Genomic DNA, 19,748 nt, shown 5'->3' with positions numbered 1-19,748 from the left:
TTGGTCCCTTTGGTTATTAAACTAAAGGGGAAAGGCTGTGGTGACTGATTCCATTACAGGTCAACCACATAAAATAAAGAAAATTCTTGAGCTATCCTTCTGGGGCAATACAATTTACTTTTCTTTACCTAGAATTATTCCAAAGGTAGTGACACTGCTGGGCTCTAGGGAACACTTATATGTCAAGGGGAAAAGGTGAAGATCAGTGATGCTTAGATTGTCATATTCTAGCCAAATAGCAGGTTTTGACTTTTCTTCCACACTCCCCTGCCTTTCTTCTCTATATTCATTAATTTATTCCTTCAATAAATATTATTAGAGAGACACTCTATGTACCTAGATTCATCTAATCTCCAAAGAGATTATGGTCTAAAGAGGAAATCAAATGTACATATAAATAAATAGAACAAAGAAGTAAGAAAGAAAATCCATGAGTGGTATAGAGAAAATGCTTTCAGAGATTTTACATGTTATCGAGAGAGACCCAGCAACTTCTATCAATAAGGCATATTGAGTATATGTGGTTATTTATCTCATCTCCCTCATGAAACATATCTCATTTAAAGGGCTGCAAAAGATTAAAAGGGCTTTAATCTACAAAAATAAAGAAGATAAAAATGTGCAACAGGTCCCATTAAAATTCTGGATAGAGTAATAGCTAATGATGTCACATGTTGCCACAAATTAGAATCTACTGGGACAAGGCTGCAGCTAAGTGGAAAAGTGGAGTCTCTGCCACACAGAACCCCAGAAAGGCCTGGGACTCAGAAGACACTGGGCACATGAGATTGGCATGATTGCTATATATCCATCAGGATGTGTGAAGCTAAAGGTAGAATCTTAACAACCATTTAGCCCTAGCCAAAGAAATAAATAAACAGACCTGTCTGATCAGAATTAAAAGGCAATAGAGGAGTTGGAATATGGGAAAATTGCTCTTAAATGAAGCAACTGTGATCTGAAACATTAAGGCTGGCTGCCTCCATACTCTCCCTAAGATGGGGCTATAAATATGTGAACAGAGATTACATTTCTTTATTGCTTCTTTCTTAGATATAAATAAGCTATGAAGAATGAGTGTTTTTTTAGAAAAGCTTAAAACATAAAATATAAAGAACAAAAAAGAACATAAGAATCAGTCAGGGAAATACAATAAGAGTAAGATGTTAAAAACAATACAAATCAAAGAATAAGAAAAGATTCTTGACAATTTAAAAAAAATGTATGGATAAATTTTATTTGAAGAACTGGTTGATAAGAGTAAGAAAATTGATCATTTCAGGAAACAAAGGTACAAAGAGAAAGAAAATATGAGAAAGGAAAGATGACTCAGAGAATCAATCCAGGGAGACCACATCTGAGTAATAATTGGGGTTACAGATAGAAAATCGTACATGAGGGAAGAAATTTGCAAAGAAACATCAAAAGGAGTATTTTCTCAGAACTGAAAAGCATAACTTCCCATAGAAAGGATCTATGGCAAGCCTAGCACAAATACATTTTTAAAAAGTAATATATGTAGATCTATCATGAAATTTTTAAACAGCAGGACTAAGGTCAAACTTTCTCTGTTAATAACCAGAAAGTAAATACTTTAAGCTTTGTAGGTTGTATAGTCTCTGTCACAGCTATTCTAGTCTCTTGTTGTAGGGCATACACAGCCATAGATAATTTGTAAGTGAATGGGCATGGCTGTGTTCCGATTAAACCACATGTACAAACCATATGGTGGCCTGGGTTTGCACCATGGGCCATAGTTTACTGAACCCTGACCAAAAGCAAAGAGGAAAAGCAAAAGAGAAGAGAAAAATGAAACAAACAGTTAACTGAAAAGGAGTAACTATTGGAATGGTATGAGCAACACTGTCAAGAAAGTAGAACAGTAATTCAAAGTTCTGAGGAAAATATTTAGAATTCTGTACCTAGTTAAACTATCCAGTGTGAGGGCAAAATTCCAGACAAGGATTCAGAGATCTTCCCTTGCAAATATCTTTTATTAAGAATTTACATGAAGGGGAACTTCAGTAAAACCAAGAAGAAAGGCAAAAAAAAAAAAATAAGTAAATTAAACAAACAAACAAAAAACAAAGAACCCAGAGAAAATCTACCCAACACAGAAGTTGGGATAACTGTGCAACAGGTCTGGAGAGTCATGAACCCTGACTGAAGCAGGGATACAGAATGCTCTGAAAGGTTGGTATTTGGAAAAATAAGAACCTTAATTTACTCTATGATATGATAAAGCATTTGAAACAAAAAAAAAATAAAGATAAAACAAAGAGAAATAGTAACAGTAGAAAAAAAAGTCAATTGAGGAGAAAAAATTTAACACCCAAACAGGAAAGCACATACAATCATAGCACTCTACAAGTCTAAGCAATGAACAGATGAATATTTACATGGATTGTCAGGAGAAGAATTTCTGGTCCATGCTTTGGAAACCTGAGAAAGCAGGCATGCTGAGGGGGATTGAAATTCCTTTAAGATGGCCAGAGCACAGGCTGCACGCACTCTAAGAACAGAGGTTACTGTGTGTCATGCTAAAATTTCTGGTTATGTTTTCCTTTAGCAGTTAGGAGCTATCCTGACAGCTTTAAACGTAGAAGTGACAAGATTGGAATTGCATTTCTGACATCAGACTGGTGGCAGTAGCAGATCGAGGTAGAAGAAACTAAAGGCAGGGAGAACTTACGTGGGAGGCATGTAACTGGAAAATTCTACTGGACCTTTTGTTTTAAAACTAGAATTATCATGGCAACCAGTAAGGAGGCTTCAACACTGTGAATTGTAGAGCTCTTCCATGAGCTTTCTTTCAAAGATGAATATCTCTTGTTTATCCTTCAAATGGGGAGGAGAATGTAGAAGACATTATTTTGGGCTTGCTGTCTCTTAGAACAGCACAGAAGCAAAAGATACTTGGAATGGAGTAAGCAGAAGACTTTTTTTTTTTTTTCAAAATTCGAGTTATTATATAGTTCCCAAACTTCTACACCTCCAGTGGACTAAACTAAACATTGTCCAAGGTCTGAGAACATTCCTATTTTCATTCATTATAGCTTCTGAATAAATGAGTTAAAATTGTGGTACTGAAATGTTAGTTGAGAGCAGCTGCTATTACTAAGGATATAAATTCTCAATTTCAATCTCCAAAGAACATACCAGAGTGAGCAGTTTGGGTTGATAGCTAGAATCTGTATTTTTAACATGATCACAGAAGTTTGGAGCCCTGGCTTGAACTATACTAACAGGACAATATATGCTGGTCAAAATTCTGTCTTTTAATCTACTTACAGCCCACTTTACATGCATGTTCCACTTTGGCATTCATCAGAACTTTTGACTCCACTATTAGTTTGTGGGATAAACCATGAAGTTCAGGCATAAGCTTATCATTTTTAAGATAATGTCTTCAAATTCTGCATATAATTTTTACCTTTGCTATTTTGTGCTATTTAACTTGGCCAGAGATTTTGGACATTTCCCATAATTTTACTCTACCAATTTGGTGCCATGCTGCTTGGAGTCAGAGTAAAAACAAATTATCCTAATGTGAGACTATATATAACCTGTGGGAAGGCAAACATTTAACTGTGCCTAAATTTAAAGTGATATTTGACTTCAGTATAAAATTAGGTATAAGAAATTGTACTGTTTTCTGAAATTATCTTTTTTTTTAAACCATCTATGCTGAGATTTCTGTTTACTCTTTCATCTAACAAGTTTAATTGCTGCTTTTAAAAAGGAAAGAACTTTGTGTTTTGCACTTTGCTGCCTAAGCTGCTAAAGAATAAGTTTCAGAGGGATTATATCGAATGTGAATTTGACCTAGAATATAAGGATTCATTTAATTTCTAGGCTGATTTTTCTCAAAAGAAAACTGTGCACTCACTTCAGATATATTTTAGCCCTGCAAATAGTTAATATAATGGGAATCATTTTCATTTTTATTCACACTAACAATCATTGAAAAATAAAAAGTGCAAATAGAAGGATGTGTGATGAGGTACTCAAAGCTTGATGATGGATTAGGAAGAGCAGAATCTTGGGCAGCACAGGATACCTTGACCATGCATCCTGACTGTGCTGGTAGGCTGTCAGACAGGAACGTGTGGTTAGAGACACTAAGAGTGATGGTTCAGAGAGTTTATTTGTCCCTAGGACTCTTCAAATCCAGGGGAATTATAACCTCTGAGTGATTTTGTAACTTGGCTCTCTTTTGGTGGATTATGGATAGAGATCAAAAAGAATGTGCATAAATCAGGCTCAAAACCAAGAGTTTTCCCATTAGGAAATAAGCTCCATAAGGGCAGGGACTTGCCTAGTTCACTATTATACTCACAGTTGTTCCTAGAATAGAGCCACCTGGTAAAAAGTACCTAGATTATGAATGAAGAAAGGAAGCAAGAAACTGGGAAGCAACCTCAGCAGTGAGTTAAGGCATTAGAGAAAAGGAATGGAGCCCTGGGAATGAGCCATAGTTCCTTTCTTGAAGGTATCGGCTGCCAACTCAGGAGCAGATTCTGGGGACACACGAAGACCACCATCAGTCCTCTGGCCCCAGACTTTCATTGTGTAGGGGAAAACAGACATGATACAATGTGGTGAAGGTTATTTCAAGGATGTGGACTGAGTACTGTGGGAATACAGCAAAGAAGTTTTTCGTTAGTAAGAGGTAAAACTTGGACTAAAATCCAAGTCTCCTAACTTGGAATGCTACAGTCCATACATGAAGATTCTGTATTCATTAGGTCCACCTTGGTAGTCAAGCTCTTGATATTATTAGTTTTGACTCCCAACTTCTTTAACTTTTAAAGCCATATTGAAAGTGATGCCTAACATGCTTTTAAACAAGTTTTTTGGACAGGCTATTGAGGAAGAACAGTAAGTTCTGTCATTCAGAAGTCCTGATCTTGACCCATGTCCAATAGTGTAGCAGTGCTCAGTTGAGGCATCATAACAGCTACATGGATGTATCTATCACTTAAAGGGTAGAGTATAAACCAGCCCCCAGAAAATTTTGCAAAGCCCTTTTAAATCTATGTGTCAGACAGAAATCTTAGGTGCATCCATGTTTGTTGCACACATGAATGTGCCTCTTTGGTTTGAAGAAGTAGAAAAATAGTTGGAGAACTGTCACATGAGAGAAATTCCTAACTTAGGATGCAGTGAGTTTGAGAGAAAATTCTTTAATTTTAAGTAGGAATTGCTCCTGAGTTGTTGGTGGAGGAGAAGCTAACCAAAGAGATATATTTGAAAAAAGTACTGGTAGAAGAAATAAGACTTTAATTAGTTATTCTAAGAGATCTAACAAATTTATTCCATAGCACTGAGTGATTTCAGGGCATACTCCAGTTGAGAAGCAAGCACACACTTTGTTTTTATTTAATGTTATGATATGTACTAAGATTATTGATAATCTGATAGATTTGTGTAATGATGCTTTATATAAAATAGCTAAATTAAATGAATTCCTCTGGGGGTCTCATGACTAATTTTACAAGATTTAGATAACAGAATACTATTGAGTTCTGGCTAAGTTGAAATATAGTCCTAGGACCAATGTGGCTGCCAAGTCCACTTCACTTGCAGAAAGCTAAAAAAATTGTACTTTTCCTAACCCACAGGATTTCAGTCAAGGAACCCAGGAAATGATCTTGAAATAGAGAAATAAAGGAAAATATAAAGATCATTCACACATCACTAAGTGGTTTAAATACTGATAGACTCTTGATATACATAAACTGTCCTTACACTTCTCATCAGTATTTAACTGTCAATGGAATTGATTTTGGATAACTTGGTCTCTTAATGATTAAAACGGCATTTATTGCAATAGGAATTTGAGAACAAGCCTTTTAAAATTTCAGGCTATTTTGTTTTTTCTTGAATATATCTTTACAAGGTTTCTTCTGGAATCTTCAATCCAATATTCCTAGAATTTTTGGGACATTTGACACCTTGTCTTCCTCCCCCACATGGAATCATTCTCCTGGTAAAATTTGCATAAGTCTATTTAATGACCAAAGAAAAATAAGTATGTGACATTTCTTTATTTTTTTAAATCACCACATTAATGGACACAGAGCACAATGTAAAAACAGTGTATTCTTAAAAGCACTTCTAAATATTGAGTTATTTGGGACTGAACTGTCTTCCTGTGATTTCTTTCAGAGAAGAACTGTTCAACATTAAATAACTATATTTGCTCATGCATCAATTGAAAATATATTTATGGAATGCCTTTTATGAGTAAGATACATTAAACTCTAGAGAAACTGTGGCAAATAAAGCAAGCTATATGCTCTCAAAGATTGGATAGTCTAGTGGCCATGGAAATACATAAATAAAGATTTATAATAAGGTATGGTGAACACAATGAAAGGGGTTTAGGACAGGGAGCTCTGGAAATTTACTGGGCACCTGGGGAATGCTGCTGAGAGAAGTAGCCTCAAAGTGGAGTGAAAGGTGAAAGGAGTTAGTCTGGTAAAGGAAGGTGGGGAGGAGCTGGTTGTGTAAGAAGAGTCTAGGCAGAGGGAGAGAGCATGCCCATTCAAGGAAATACAGTGGATTAAAACTATCTGAAGAAGAAGGGATAGAGGAGAGGATACTGCTGAGGGCAGGTAGGCTGAATCAACTTTCTTATAGCATTTGAACTTTATTTTGAACGCTAGGAGGAGCTCTGAAGGATTTTAAAGCAAGGCAGTGAGTGAATGGATTGGTATTAAGAAATCACTCTGGTTCCAGTAAGGAGAATGAATTCCTAAGTGGCAAGTCTAGAAACAGGGAAACCAGTTGGGAGGTGTTGCTTTTGATTTGGATGAAGATTCTTATTGTCAAAATTAGTAAGTTTTGGGGAAGTGAGACTGGAAAAGAGGACACATTTGAGGAATAATTTAGGAAGCAGAACTGTAAGGATATAGTGTTTTGTTATTTGGAATAAAGGAAAAATAAAGTCAACATTGGCGAAGATGCTTCTGGCTTGGGGAACTAGGTACCAAGACAGAGACAGGTAAGTACCCCAAGAGAGGCTTGGAAGAATATGGTCAGCTAGTTTCAAACATATTGAGTTACACTCTTAAGCAGCATCCAAGATTTGGTATAATTAAATGAATACAGCCTTACAAGCAACAGTTAAAATACTGAAGCATTAGTGTTGCATGCACTTCTAGTATATGATCTTGTACTTCAACACCACTAAAATCTATTCAAGTAAAAATCAAGTTTGGAAATGAAGGCTTCCACATGGCTATCCTCTTTTTGATTTACGTAAAATCTGATTTCTTACTTTTTGATTATCCATTTCTACTTTTGTATACTTTAAGGACATATTTTAACCTTCATTAAAATTATTTCAAAAACTGTATGAAAAGACATTTGTAACCTAGCATGTGAAAGTAAACCAGAATCTCCCCTATCTGTTGGCAAGGAAGGGAAAAAGGAACTTATAAATTGTCCTATGCATATGTGTTGAAAACAGAATCACCAGCATTTTGTAAAATTTTTGGTGCATTTGGGAAATGCAGCAATACACAAATTAAGCAAATGGTAAAATAAGGCAGTTGTTAATTTATGGGAAAAAGGACATATAAAATCATAGTACACCACTTGTCTCAAGAGTGAATAACATTTACATAATCTTAATAAAATAAATCATGAGTGAATTTAATAAAAAGTTGTGATTACCCATGAGAGGAAGAGGGAGGAATGGGTGTAAAGGTGTGTGGAGTGTGTGCATGGAAAAAAGAGCTAAAATTTCAGACACTAGATTAGAAATCAAAATGTAATTTCCAAAAATTGATAAGCCAACAAGTAGTAGTACAGTATTAGTTTTAAAAATGTAGTTACATATCAGATTGAATTACTAAAGAAGCTGAAAGTGATTGCCTCAAAGGATAATGAGGGTTGATAACAGGTGTGGCAGGATACTCTTGTTATTAAATGTAAGCCTTTTTGTGCTACTTGACTTTTAAAGTATGCTCATGTATTACTTTGTCAAAATAAAAATAAAGTTAAATACATTTACCTGAAATACTTTACAGAAAGACACAAGTTTAATTCTTGGATCTGATACATCTCTTATATTTAGAAGAAAGTATATGTGTATTTCAATGAACTAAATATTCCTCTTAATGGCCCCAAAGATTTGAAAATGCAGGTAAATTGGCAATCGTTCTTAATATTCTATTAATATACAAGAATATTAATAAAATGTAAATTATTGTCATATACTAATATATTAATATATATTAATATGAAATTTCTATATACAATAATGTTAACATATATAACATTATAATAAAATTAATAATACAGGAATATTTTTGGCATTCTTTCTGAAATTTATGTGCCCAAAACTATGTTATCTGTTTTATATGAAAGGTCCTAGTAGTCTTGTCTACCTCATCTCGGGAGATTTTGGTTATTTACTTTGAGATATTGCAAAAATCCTATTTTCTTTCAGTATTTAGGAACATCTTTAAGAAGTATTCAAATTGTGTATTTCTATTGGAGGCTAAAGTAATTTCAACTTCTTAAATTCCTAATGGCTGAGAGTTTTCAGCAATGATATCCCCCAAAAAATAATTGCTTTCACAAACTATCCTTTTCTAAAGCAAAGAAATCCAAATCTTTTACTTTGCAATGTAACCTATGAGACACAGTAATAGACTTTGAAGGGCTTACAAGAGGGAAACAAACAAGAATTAATAAGAGCTGAAAATACTCAGCTTGGGTCATTTGTGCATCATTTGGGCTTGCTTCCATCTGTATATAGTATAATGGATGCAAAAGCTGCCTTCTTGAGGTAGCAAGCCAGATTCCTACTTAGCTGAATCTCTTAGCTTTGAACATGAGGAATCATCAGTAGACTCTACACCACAATTTGAAGCTACTTAGACAGTTCCACTGCCCAGCTGCTGCAAGGATTTGAAAGGTAACTGATGTACTTCAGCTTATCTAACCCAGACTCTGGAAGAATACATTTTTTTTCTTCCTTTTCCTCTCTCACTATTTTAATTTCTAGAAGATTAAATACTTTTTTCTCTCCTTTGGGGAGATTTTCTTGTCTTGGATACTTTAAAGCCAAATCATTATAAACATCAAGTCTTTACACTCAAAACTGAGTGGAAATGCTCAGTTCTTCTATCTCAGGACATCTTTGTTTAAATCTAAAAGCATTTTCACAAAAATAAAACAAAGAAAAGGGATGGAATGTGCAGGTAAGGTGACATGTAAGATTGGCCACATTAGCAAAGAGCCATGGCTATGATTATGTGAAGAGCAGAAAATTATCTCCATATAGGATGCCTTTTATGCTTATTTTGATCATTTAGGTAGGAAAATCTTTCCTACCTAGTGCATTATTAGAAAAAAAAACTCTACAGGTAGGGTTTGGAACATTGTTTTCAAAAGGAAACATTATCACATAGATTTTGTTCCTCAGATGTCACTTATCTTTATCTTTGCTTTCAGCTTTGGAAAAAGTTGCAGTTAATTGATTAAACAAGAATTACAATAGTAGGGAAAGTTAATGGTGATTTTAAGAGCAATCTGATCAAAGCTTTAGCTCCTTGGCTTTGAAAAGCCAGCTCCTTTCACAATAAGCAATCCCAGGCACTGGTTGCTAGGTGTATGGGCTCATTCTTTCAATCATCAAAAACCACCTATATTTTTTTCCAATTAAAGTGACAGAAATCTGAGGAATGCTAAGAAAACTGATAATCTTTAATAAATTTTAGACTGAACAGTCACCAGATACAGCTCACAGGCAAAAAGAAATATTAACCCTCTTGTACATAAATAACTTAAGTATTTTTCTTAAAGGTGCAAATAAGGACAGGAGACATTTGATTTATAGGTCCCTCTTAATTAAAAAAAAATGAGCTGTTGCCTTCTAGCTCCATTAAATGACATAAAGGTTGGTGACCTTGATGTCATTTCTGATGAGACAATGAGACCTATACAAAGGCAATTTTCAAAGAACAGCAACCTTGAAACAGACTAAAAAGTTCAAAGGGTGAAGCTTCCTTGATTTAGAGGAATTGTGGCAAAAAAATTTCTATTTTCCTCATGTAATTCTATTTCCTCATATTCTCATATAAAAAGAGACTTGTCCATTCAAATGGCTGATACTTACTGAATACCCACTGGGTTAGGTAATGTGTTAGGGAGAAGTACAATAATTAAACCAAACAGTTCCTGACAGACTGGGAAGGTAGGTTGGTACTAATGAAATAACATAAAATTGAATGCAGAGTTACATTCGCTTTGTACATGTGTAGATATCCAGAAGAAACAGGACTGATTATGGAATTCCAAGAAAACATTATGGACTAAAGGTGTCAGGAAGGGTATCTCAATGAAGCAGCTCTTTCACTGGCAAAGAACTCCTGGGGAAAAAAGAGTATGGGTGGGAAAAGTTCTTTAGACAAGCAATAGGCATGATGGTCCTGGGGTGGCAGGATGGTGCAGTTCAAAAAGTGGGAGAAGGTGGCTGAAATATACTGATGGGCAGGGAGACCCTGGGAGAGATGACATACCAGAGGTAGATATGAACTAGAACCTGGGAGATTTTGAAGATCATGTCAAAGATTTTGGTCTTCCTGCTTACTGCTGATTTGTTTGATTAATTTACTGCTTGCCTTTTATCATCACACTGAATCCCATTATTCCACACATACACCATGGACAAATATTCTAATTTACCACATAAAAATGTATTCATCAGGTTAATGTGTATTGAGCACCTTCTATAGGCCACATGGCACTCTAGGAACTGGGAAAATAGCAATGAACCAAAGAGATTTAAATCCCTTAGGGAGGTTACATTTGTAATGAGGAAGACAGAAATAATAACATAAATAAGTAAAACATTAGTTGGTTAGATGTGCTAAGGGAAAAAAATGAGGCAGGGAATGGGAACAGGAAGTATAAGAGGTATACCTTTTATTTTAATATATCCTTGCTGATATTAAAGGGTGTTCTGTATAAATACATTTAAATTCGTGTAAATGACATTGTGCTGTAGCTCTTATTTAGCTTATTTTGCTAGTTAGAATAATGTTTTTAAGATCTATTCTTCTTGTTGGGTGTGCATGTAACCTGACGTTTCTGACTGCTGTGTAAGACTCCATGCATCCTCACTGCATTTTATGTATCTATACTCACAGTGATGGAAAACCAGATTGCCTTCAATTCTTACTCTGCAAAGCAAATGGATCCAGGGACTTTTGTGTATGTGTGTATGTGTGTGGGTGACACTGGAAGATAAGCAGGGCTGACTCTGCATATTGCAAAAATCACTCTGGATGCAATGTGCAGACTGGAGTGGAGAGAGTCCAGACTCTATGTACATAAGCCATTTAGGAGATTTACTGCAACAATCCAGGAAGAAGTGTGCATCTTAGATGGGGTTGATGGTAATGGTGAAACTGAGGAAGAATGGAAGGATTCAAATGATGGTTAGAAGGATTCAAATGATTCAATGTTGAGTGGTCTTGGATATGGAGGGGAGGGATAACGAATGTGAAGAGTGACTCTTAGCCATCAATTTAGGCATATGGATGGACAGAGAATTATTCACTGAGATAATGAATACTGACACATAATCCTTTAAAGAGAACGACTACATGGGCCTAACACTGGTTAGCACATTACATAGCGAAGTGCTCTTTAATCTAACCAGTCTATGCAGTGAAGATTCACTGAACACCCACTCTATCCTAGTAATTGTACTAGAAGTTTAAAAGTCCAGTAGACTGACAAAAAATGACAACCAAAACATTATAATTCTGTACTTACTATGAGGAAGACGACAGGGGGCACAGAGCACAAAGGACAGTGAAGTCTGTTTGGGGACGAACAGAATTTCACCAGCAGGCCCTGGGGGAGAACAGAGGGGAATCCAAGCACAGAGGCACGAAAGAGTGTAATATTTTAGGGCAACACAAGGAATTTGTGTTTGCTGGGGAGGCATCGGTGACATGGAGGGGAATGGGGCTGCCAGGAATCAGAGGGGCCATATCACCCTACAGCTTAAGAAGAATTTTATGGCTAAGCTGATGGAGGCTATGTGAACAGAGAAGTAACATGATCAGATTTGGGTATTAACTTCACACCAAGAGAGAAAAGCCAGTGAGGAGCATTTGGTGCTCTCTGAGATGCTAAGAGTATGAAAAATGGCAGGTACTTTGAGAAGAGACCAGAGCCAATGTATGAAGATGTTTTTGCAGGGTTAGAATTGGAGGGGCCTGATGACTGTGTGAATGTTGTGGGGAGTCAAGGGTGACTGCTAGGTCTCTGATTTGGGCAATCATGTTAATCACTAGGATATTTACTGATGCTGGGACCACAGAAGGGAGAGAGGTTTTGAGGAGATGGTGTGCTCAGTTTAGGAGAATTTCAGTTTATGTCTTTCTGAAGGACAATGCAGATGGAGGCTGTGTATAGAGGTTCAGGCAGAGCAATAAGTGTAAGCAAAGGTGAGTGAGACAGAATCAGTCAAAGATAATAAGAGGGGAGGAGAGCCAGAAAAATGGGGGGATAATATATATAGTATTTCACATATATATTCTCTAATATATGGACATTCTCTAAAATGTTACACCGATTTACCTACAGTTTCTCTTTTACATCCAAATTCACTTTATCTTTTCATGTGGTAGCCTACTTTTGACAGAGAATCCAGGTTTATAGTATTTGAATTTTATGGCATCAATAAAGTTTTAATATATAGTTAAAATGACTGCTCTATAAAATTTCCCCTTGTCTTGCCATTTACATGCCCTTGTATTCTGCTGAACATGCCCCTCCCAGTATTTCCTTTACATTTTCTGCTTTCTTTGCATTTGGTTTTCACATATGCAAAAATGTTGCTTCTTCAATCAAAAAAAGATTTCACCATTTCTAATTTTAAAATTTTAATCCCTTCCCTCTTCTTTATATATATTTGTAAATGTAGCACAAATTTTCCAAGGTCTGACAAGCCCCTGAATACTTAATATTATGGGATTACATGAACACTGATGACCCAATGACACTGTTTTTCAAATACATCTCCTACAAGGGCCTTTATGATTGACCAACTCCCTCTGCCCATAACTCTGGGGATGGGTAGGACATTACTGTTGGCTTGTCCAGCATTTCAACACTTCCCCATTTGGGAAACCCAGGACTGTGTGAGTACTGTGAGGAGCCCACCTTCCACTGCAGTGGTGGGAAAAACCACTGAACTTGATGGTGAGGATGCAGTCGTGCAACCTAATCTCAGTCATCAGATCCTCTTGGACTTTGAATCAGAGTGACTGACCTAAAGCAGAAAGAGCTGGGGATGCTGTCTGGAGTCCAATGGCAGTAGCCTAGTGGTAAGGGTCCAGATTCTACGGCTGGCAGTACTAGCATCTATTAGAAGCCAGAGATACTTAGCAGAGTTCTTCATTTGTATTAAATTTCCTTTGAATGAAGACTGTACCATATAGTCCATCTCATGAGTAGTCAAACATATCCCTCATGACTAGTGACATTTAGCATTGAGAATGAGAAACAGAGAGAATTCTAAGCTCATAGCCTATTTTTTAACAGTTTTTTTTTCTCTCTCTCTTGAGTTCCTGATATATTTAGGAGATTAACCCCCTTTTTTTTCTTCCAATAGCTATTTATTGATTATTATGTGTGCCAGCTACTGTGGGTTCTAGGGCTATAAATATAAGGAAGAAAGTCTCCCTGAATCAAAGGGCCTAAAGTCCAGCTGGAAAGACATAAGCAAATGATTGCGATGGAATTTGATTAAGTCAACAAACCATTGTTCTTTCTTTTCTTTCCTCATTTTCTATCTTTTAGAAATGCTTATTGCTCACTATATTTTTAAAAATTTCTTTTTCTTTTTACCTTTTGATTTCCTTCACCTATTTCTCCCAGCCCCCCACCCCCTGCCTCTAGTAACTGCCCATCTGGTCTCTGTATCCATGAGCATGTTTGTTTGTTTGGTTAGTTTTAATTTTCTTTGAGATCATATGGTATTTGTCTTTCACTGTCTGACTTATTTTACTTAACGTAATGCCCTTGAGATCTAAATGTGTTGCCAATTACAAATTTTTTATGGCTGAGTAATATTCCATTCTCCCTCTCTCTCTTCCTCTCTCTCTCTCTCTACATATATATATATATATATGTATATATATATATATATGTAGGATATATGCATATATCCCACATCTTTATCCATTCAGCCATGGCATGGACACTTAGATTGTTTCCATATCTTGTCTATTATAAATAGCACTGCGATGAACATGGGAGTACATATATCTTTTTGGTTAGTGTTTTTATTTTCTTCAGATAAATGCCCAAAAGTAAAATTGCTAGATCATATGGTAGTTCTATTTTTAATTTTTTGAGGAACTTTATAGTGGCTGTACCAATTTACAATCCCATCAGTAGTGCATGAGGGTTTCCCTTTACTACACATCCTCGCCAACACTTGCTATTTTTAGTCTTTTTGATAATGGCCATTCTAACTATAGGTGTGAGGTGGTATCTCATAGTTTTTTTGATTTGCACCATCTCTGATCATTAATAATGTCCCTCTTGGCCATCGGTATACCTCCTTTGGAAAATCTATTTGGATTTTCTGTACATTTTTTAATAGTTTTTTTTTTGCTATTGAGTTATATTAATTATTTATATATTTTAGATGTTAGCCTCTTATCAGATATATGATTTGAAAATATTTTCCCCCATTCAGTAGGTTGCCTTTTCACTCTGTTGATGGTTTCCTTTGCTGTGCAAAGCTTTTTAGTTTGATGTAGTTCCACCTGTTTATATTTGGTTTTGTTGCCTAGCCTTTAATGTCATATCCATTAAACTAATGCCAAGAGCAATGTCATGAACCTTTTCCCATTTTCTTCCAATAATTTTTTGGTATCAGGCCTTATGTTTAAGTCTTTAATTCATTTTGAGTTTATTTTTGTGTACGGTATAAGATAATGTCCAATTTAATTCTTTTGTGTGTGCATACTCAGTTTTCCCAGCACCATTTTTTAAGATATTATCCTTTACCCATTACATATTCTTGGCACATTTGTGTTGCACATCAGTTCACTGTATATATGTAGATTTTTTTCTGGTCTCTCTATTCAATTCCATTAGTTTATATATCTGTTTTTATGCCAGCACCATGCTGTTTGATTATTTTAGCTCTGTAATATATTTTGAGATCAGGAAGTATGGTGCCTCCAGCTTTGTTCTTCTTTCTCATGACTGGTTTATCTCTTTGTGGTCATTTGTGGTTCCAAATGAATTATAGGTTTTTTTTTTTCCTGTTTCTGTAAAAAAAAATGGTTTTGGCATTTTTACAGGGATTATATAATTCTTCAGCTCACTTTGGATAGTATGGATGTTTTAACAATATTAAATCTTCCAATTCATGAATATAGAATGTCTTTCCGTTTGTTTCTGTCTTCTTTAAATGTTTTCATTAAAGTTTTGTAGTTTTCAGTGTACAAGTCTTTTGCTTCCTTAGTTAATTCTTAAGTTTTTTATTCTTTTGATAGTATCGTAAGTGGAATTCTATTAGTAATTTCCTTTTCATATAGTTTGTTGTTTGTGTAAAAAACAACAACACTTCTGTATGTTGGTTTTGTGTCCTCCAACTTTACTGAATTCATTTGTTAGTTCTAACAGTTTTTTTATGGAGACTTTAGAGTTTTCTGTATATAAAAACATGCTGTCTCCAAACATGGACAATTTTACTTCTTCCTTTCCAGAAATGGATAAAAGCCTTTCGATTTCTTAGGCTCAACAGAGTTACCAGTCTAGCGGCAATCCCAAACTTCGGGGGACACAAATTATGACCCTCTACTGACTGGTGGTAAGGGGGCAATGACTCTTCATCCCTCCATCTTGATGGGGACAGAGTCAGAGCATAACTTTCTCCCAATTAACCCTCCTCACAAGCCCTTTCTCCCCATTTCATACACTCCTACCCTTCCATATCAGCTCCCTGCACTTAGTAGTATTAAATCCAGTTACTTTATCTGCAGGGGCCTCACTGTCTTCATCTACATAATGGGGATCATAATAATATACCTACCTCATAATGTTCTTATGTAGATTAAATGATTATAGCTATATCTTTATCATGGTTGAATAAAGGTTTCTTTTTGCTATTCATCATCATCATTATTACTAATGCTATTGAATCTTAGGGTCTCACTCAAAATTTCCAATTTAATGTTATTTAATCCCTAGTGTGTCTGTGTTGATTTATATAATAAAATGAGAGTTTTTTTTCTGGTTTGTTAGGCACTTTAAATTATGCAAAGAGAAATTTAAGAAATATTTTTCTGAAGTCACAGTAGGTAGGTAGTACTGACTTGAGGACATGAACCATCTTTGTTCTTATTACCCCCCTACCACCCCCGTCTCTCCTTGCTGGTTTAATGACTTTGAGGGCACCCAAGCTGACCTGGTGGAGTTTCTGGAGACTGAGGCCTAGTGACCACTCAGGGCAGAGTTGTCGTGTGGATAGAACATCAGCAGGCCAGCAGAACTCTCCCAGGCCATCCACCTCAATCACTTGACACTCAGGGAATGCAGTGGAGGCCTGGAGGGGTGAGTGGCAGCATTATTTTCAAATGTGTGCTCCAGAACACAGGTTCTGAGATCTTTAATAGAACTCCATGATAAGCATTTTCATGGTCTGACATGTTTGAAAAATGCCAGAAATACAAATTTAAACAGCTTCTTTATTGTAGGACTTCTCAAAATTTTAAAATGCAAATTTGTAATATGAATCTTCCAAGGAAGATATGGTAGATAGTTTCCTATATTTTCCAAGTTTGTTTGGCCTCAGAATGTTTCTTTCCTCTTTAGGGGTGGTGGTAGAATTTCATTGTCCTGTGTCATTTGAAGCACACTTTAGGAAATAATGGCTTAGAATGATGGGATATCATGTTCGGAAGGAACTTGAAAGTCACAGAGGCATGACCAGAAGGGCCCAGACTTGGAGCCAGTTGTCCAGCTATGGAAAGGGAAGTAAGGGCAAAATTTCGGTCTTACATTGACTACATATATTCCCAATAGGAAAATGTTCTGCTGAGCATAGACTGTCTGTCAAAGACTGCTGGAAACAATTTCAGTTTTGCTACTTGCTGAGAGAGTTCTTACAGTTACAAAGTTTAACATCTTTGAGCTTCAGATTCCTCCTCTGCAAAAAGGATTAAAATAATAATTTCATTGAAGTAACATTGTGAAAATTATGGGTAGTGTATTAGTTAAGGGTCTCCAGAGAAACTGAACCAATAGGACATATAAGCCTGAGAACAAGGCACACAAGGGGTAGAATATCAATGTCTCAGCTCAGTCAGGTAGAGAGCAAATTCAATTTCTCTACTTTTTGCTTTACTCAGGCCTTTAACAGATCAGGTGATGCCCACCACACTCGGGAGCTGGGGAGGGACCCACCTGCTTTACTTAATTCACCAGTTCAAATGCTAATCTCTTCCAGGAACATGCTTTCAGACACACACAGAAACAATGTTTTATCAGATATCTGGGCATCCCATGGTTCAATCAAGTTGACAAAATAAACCATTACATCTAGATTGTTTTGATATTTTAGTTATTTCAATCCAAGTATTTATCCTGTGTGCATCCCCTTTTGAACAATCTGGCCAAGAGAGCTCTTAGCCCATGTTTGGCAACTCCAACAACTGTTTACCAATGCATTCAGTGTATTATTTCATTAACTCTAGCTATTAGAAAGCATTGCTTTTTATCAGGCTACAAAATTTGCCTCTCTTTATTATTTTTCCTAGTTCCATTCCTTAAGGTCACTCAGGACAAGTCTCATTCCCCTACCATGTGCAACTCATCAGTGATATAACTACCATACTCATGTTCTCCTAGTACCCTCTCAGTGAAGGTCCAACATGTTCATGGCAAATCCAAGACTAGCATTTGGACCTGTAACTCCTAGGCCTCAGTTGCATATTTAGACAAATAACCCTGCTTCCTTTAGGCCACAGTGGTTCTCACCAAGGCCTTGATTCCCTGGAGCACTGCATCCTTCACTAGCCATCTTCTGCATTTCAAGACATTTTTTGAACTTATTTTTTGCTACAAATGAGGACAGAGTCTATGATTTTTTGCCAGAAAATGAAATGGACAAGGTGGCATGGTTTAACTGACATCAAAGAGCTCAGAACTTTCTAGAACGCAAAGGTGCAGGCTGGGATGCAAACAACTCCATCAGACAATTAGCCAGCTCTGAACACTGCAGTATTGTAGTTATATTTGATTCCTTTAAGTACACTGCCAACAATTCTTGTACTTTAAAGAGGATTACTAGCACCAAAAGGTTGCAGGTGACTATTCTACGACCTGAGTCACCCCACCCCTTAGCAAGGCCTGTCAGTCCATTTTCTCTCTAGCAACCTGACCATTTCCTCCCCACAGCAGCTTCCCCTCACAACCCAGACTCCAGTTCTTAACCTGCTGTCTCAGTATTTTCATGCTCATCTTTAACGTATTTTGTTACCTTTGACAAGATATTGATGAAACATTTGTTATTTTGAGACAGCTTTGAAGTTCCACTTTCTTCACTTTTGGGAATGCATCTCTACTCTACTATGTGATTTTTACTTTTACTATTGTTTCTGAAAAATAGATGCCATGAGGATGCATTTTTTTCATTAATACAGGATTTAAGTAAAATCTAAATGACACATGAAAAGCAAAAACACTTTTTGAATAATTGGAAACCCATGTTGGAGGAATATAAACAATTCTATTAAATATTTGAGTCCAATTCTGTAATAAGAAGTTAGAGAAGTCTACTAAGAAGCAATTGTGGTCTCTAACTGTATATGATAGAATTAAATCGATGGTAATTGTAAGGACACCCAAGAATAGAAAAAAATAAGCAACAAAAACACAGGGGATGTGTGCTCGCTTCGGCAACACATATACTAAAATTGGAATGATACAGAGAAGATTAGCATTGCCTTTGCGCAAGGATGACATGCAAATTTGTGAAACGTTCCATATTTTTCTGGCAGTCATCATAGATCAAAGCTTATTTTTCTATGAATAAAACTTAATAAAGCACTATTCTGTAAAATGAAAAAAAACGCGGGATGTGATTAGTTGATGTGAGAATGAATATTCACAGAGGATGATGCAGAAAGGAAGCAGATATTTAAATTAAAGAACAAAACAAGAAAAAAATGAAAATAAAGGGTATCTCTTCCTTTGTTAGCTTAGTGCCTTTGCATACTCAGAGACAAACATTCTTATTCCCCCCATCAACCTAATTACTACCAAGAAGGCCTGCCTATTTAAAGGGACAAGAATTTGAAGATTAAAGAACAAAAAAAGAGGGAAATGTTATATTTTCTGAGCTATGGGGATTATACAATTTATTAAATGATGAAGAGAAAATGAGATAAAAGAGCAATTGAATGATCAGTTTCATTCAGGCAAATATGTAGGACCCATTTGCCAAAAGGGCAGATTTTCATATATTGTTAGGCTTATTTTACTGAATAACATGGGAAATATGGCAAATCAGGGTAAATTACATCAGTTTTTGAGCATATACCATGCTAACGCACACAACTTTCATTTGAACAAAATACCCATGAGTATGCTCATTTCTAAGACAGTATTGCTTCTAAAGACAGGTCAGAGAAGTCACTTTGGTTAAATTTCCAGTGTATTCAGCCAGCCATTGCCTTGAGGGAACATCTGTA

The 19,748-nt window shown here is 36.0% G+C and overlaps 1 protein-coding gene and 1 non-coding gene across 9 annotated transcripts in view; one reads left to right on the top strand and one right to left on the bottom strand.

Annotated features, from left to right (window-relative positions):
* MAGI2 (membrane associated guanylate kinase, WW and PDZ domain containing 2) overlaps window positions 1-19,748 on the bottom strand; it is a 1,446,279-nt gene that overhangs the window by 531,341 nt on the left and 895,190 nt on the right. The gene's annotated exons all lie outside the window — the stretch shown is intronic.
* Window positions 18,942-19,048, top strand: LOC118973017 (U6 spliceosomal RNA). The gene has a single exon (XR_005062222.1). It is a non-coding gene; the product is annotated as a U6 spliceosomal RNA (small nuclear RNA).

Source organism: Manis javanica, chromosome 6 (assembly GCF_040802235.1).
Source record: "Manis javanica isolate MJ-LG chromosome 6, MJ_LKY, whole genome shotgun sequence".
Lineage (NCBI taxonomy): Eukaryota > Metazoa > Chordata > Mammalia > Pholidota > Manidae > Manis > Manis javanica.
Note: the sequence above shows the minus strand (reverse complement) of the source record. Positions and strands in the feature narration are given on the sequence as shown.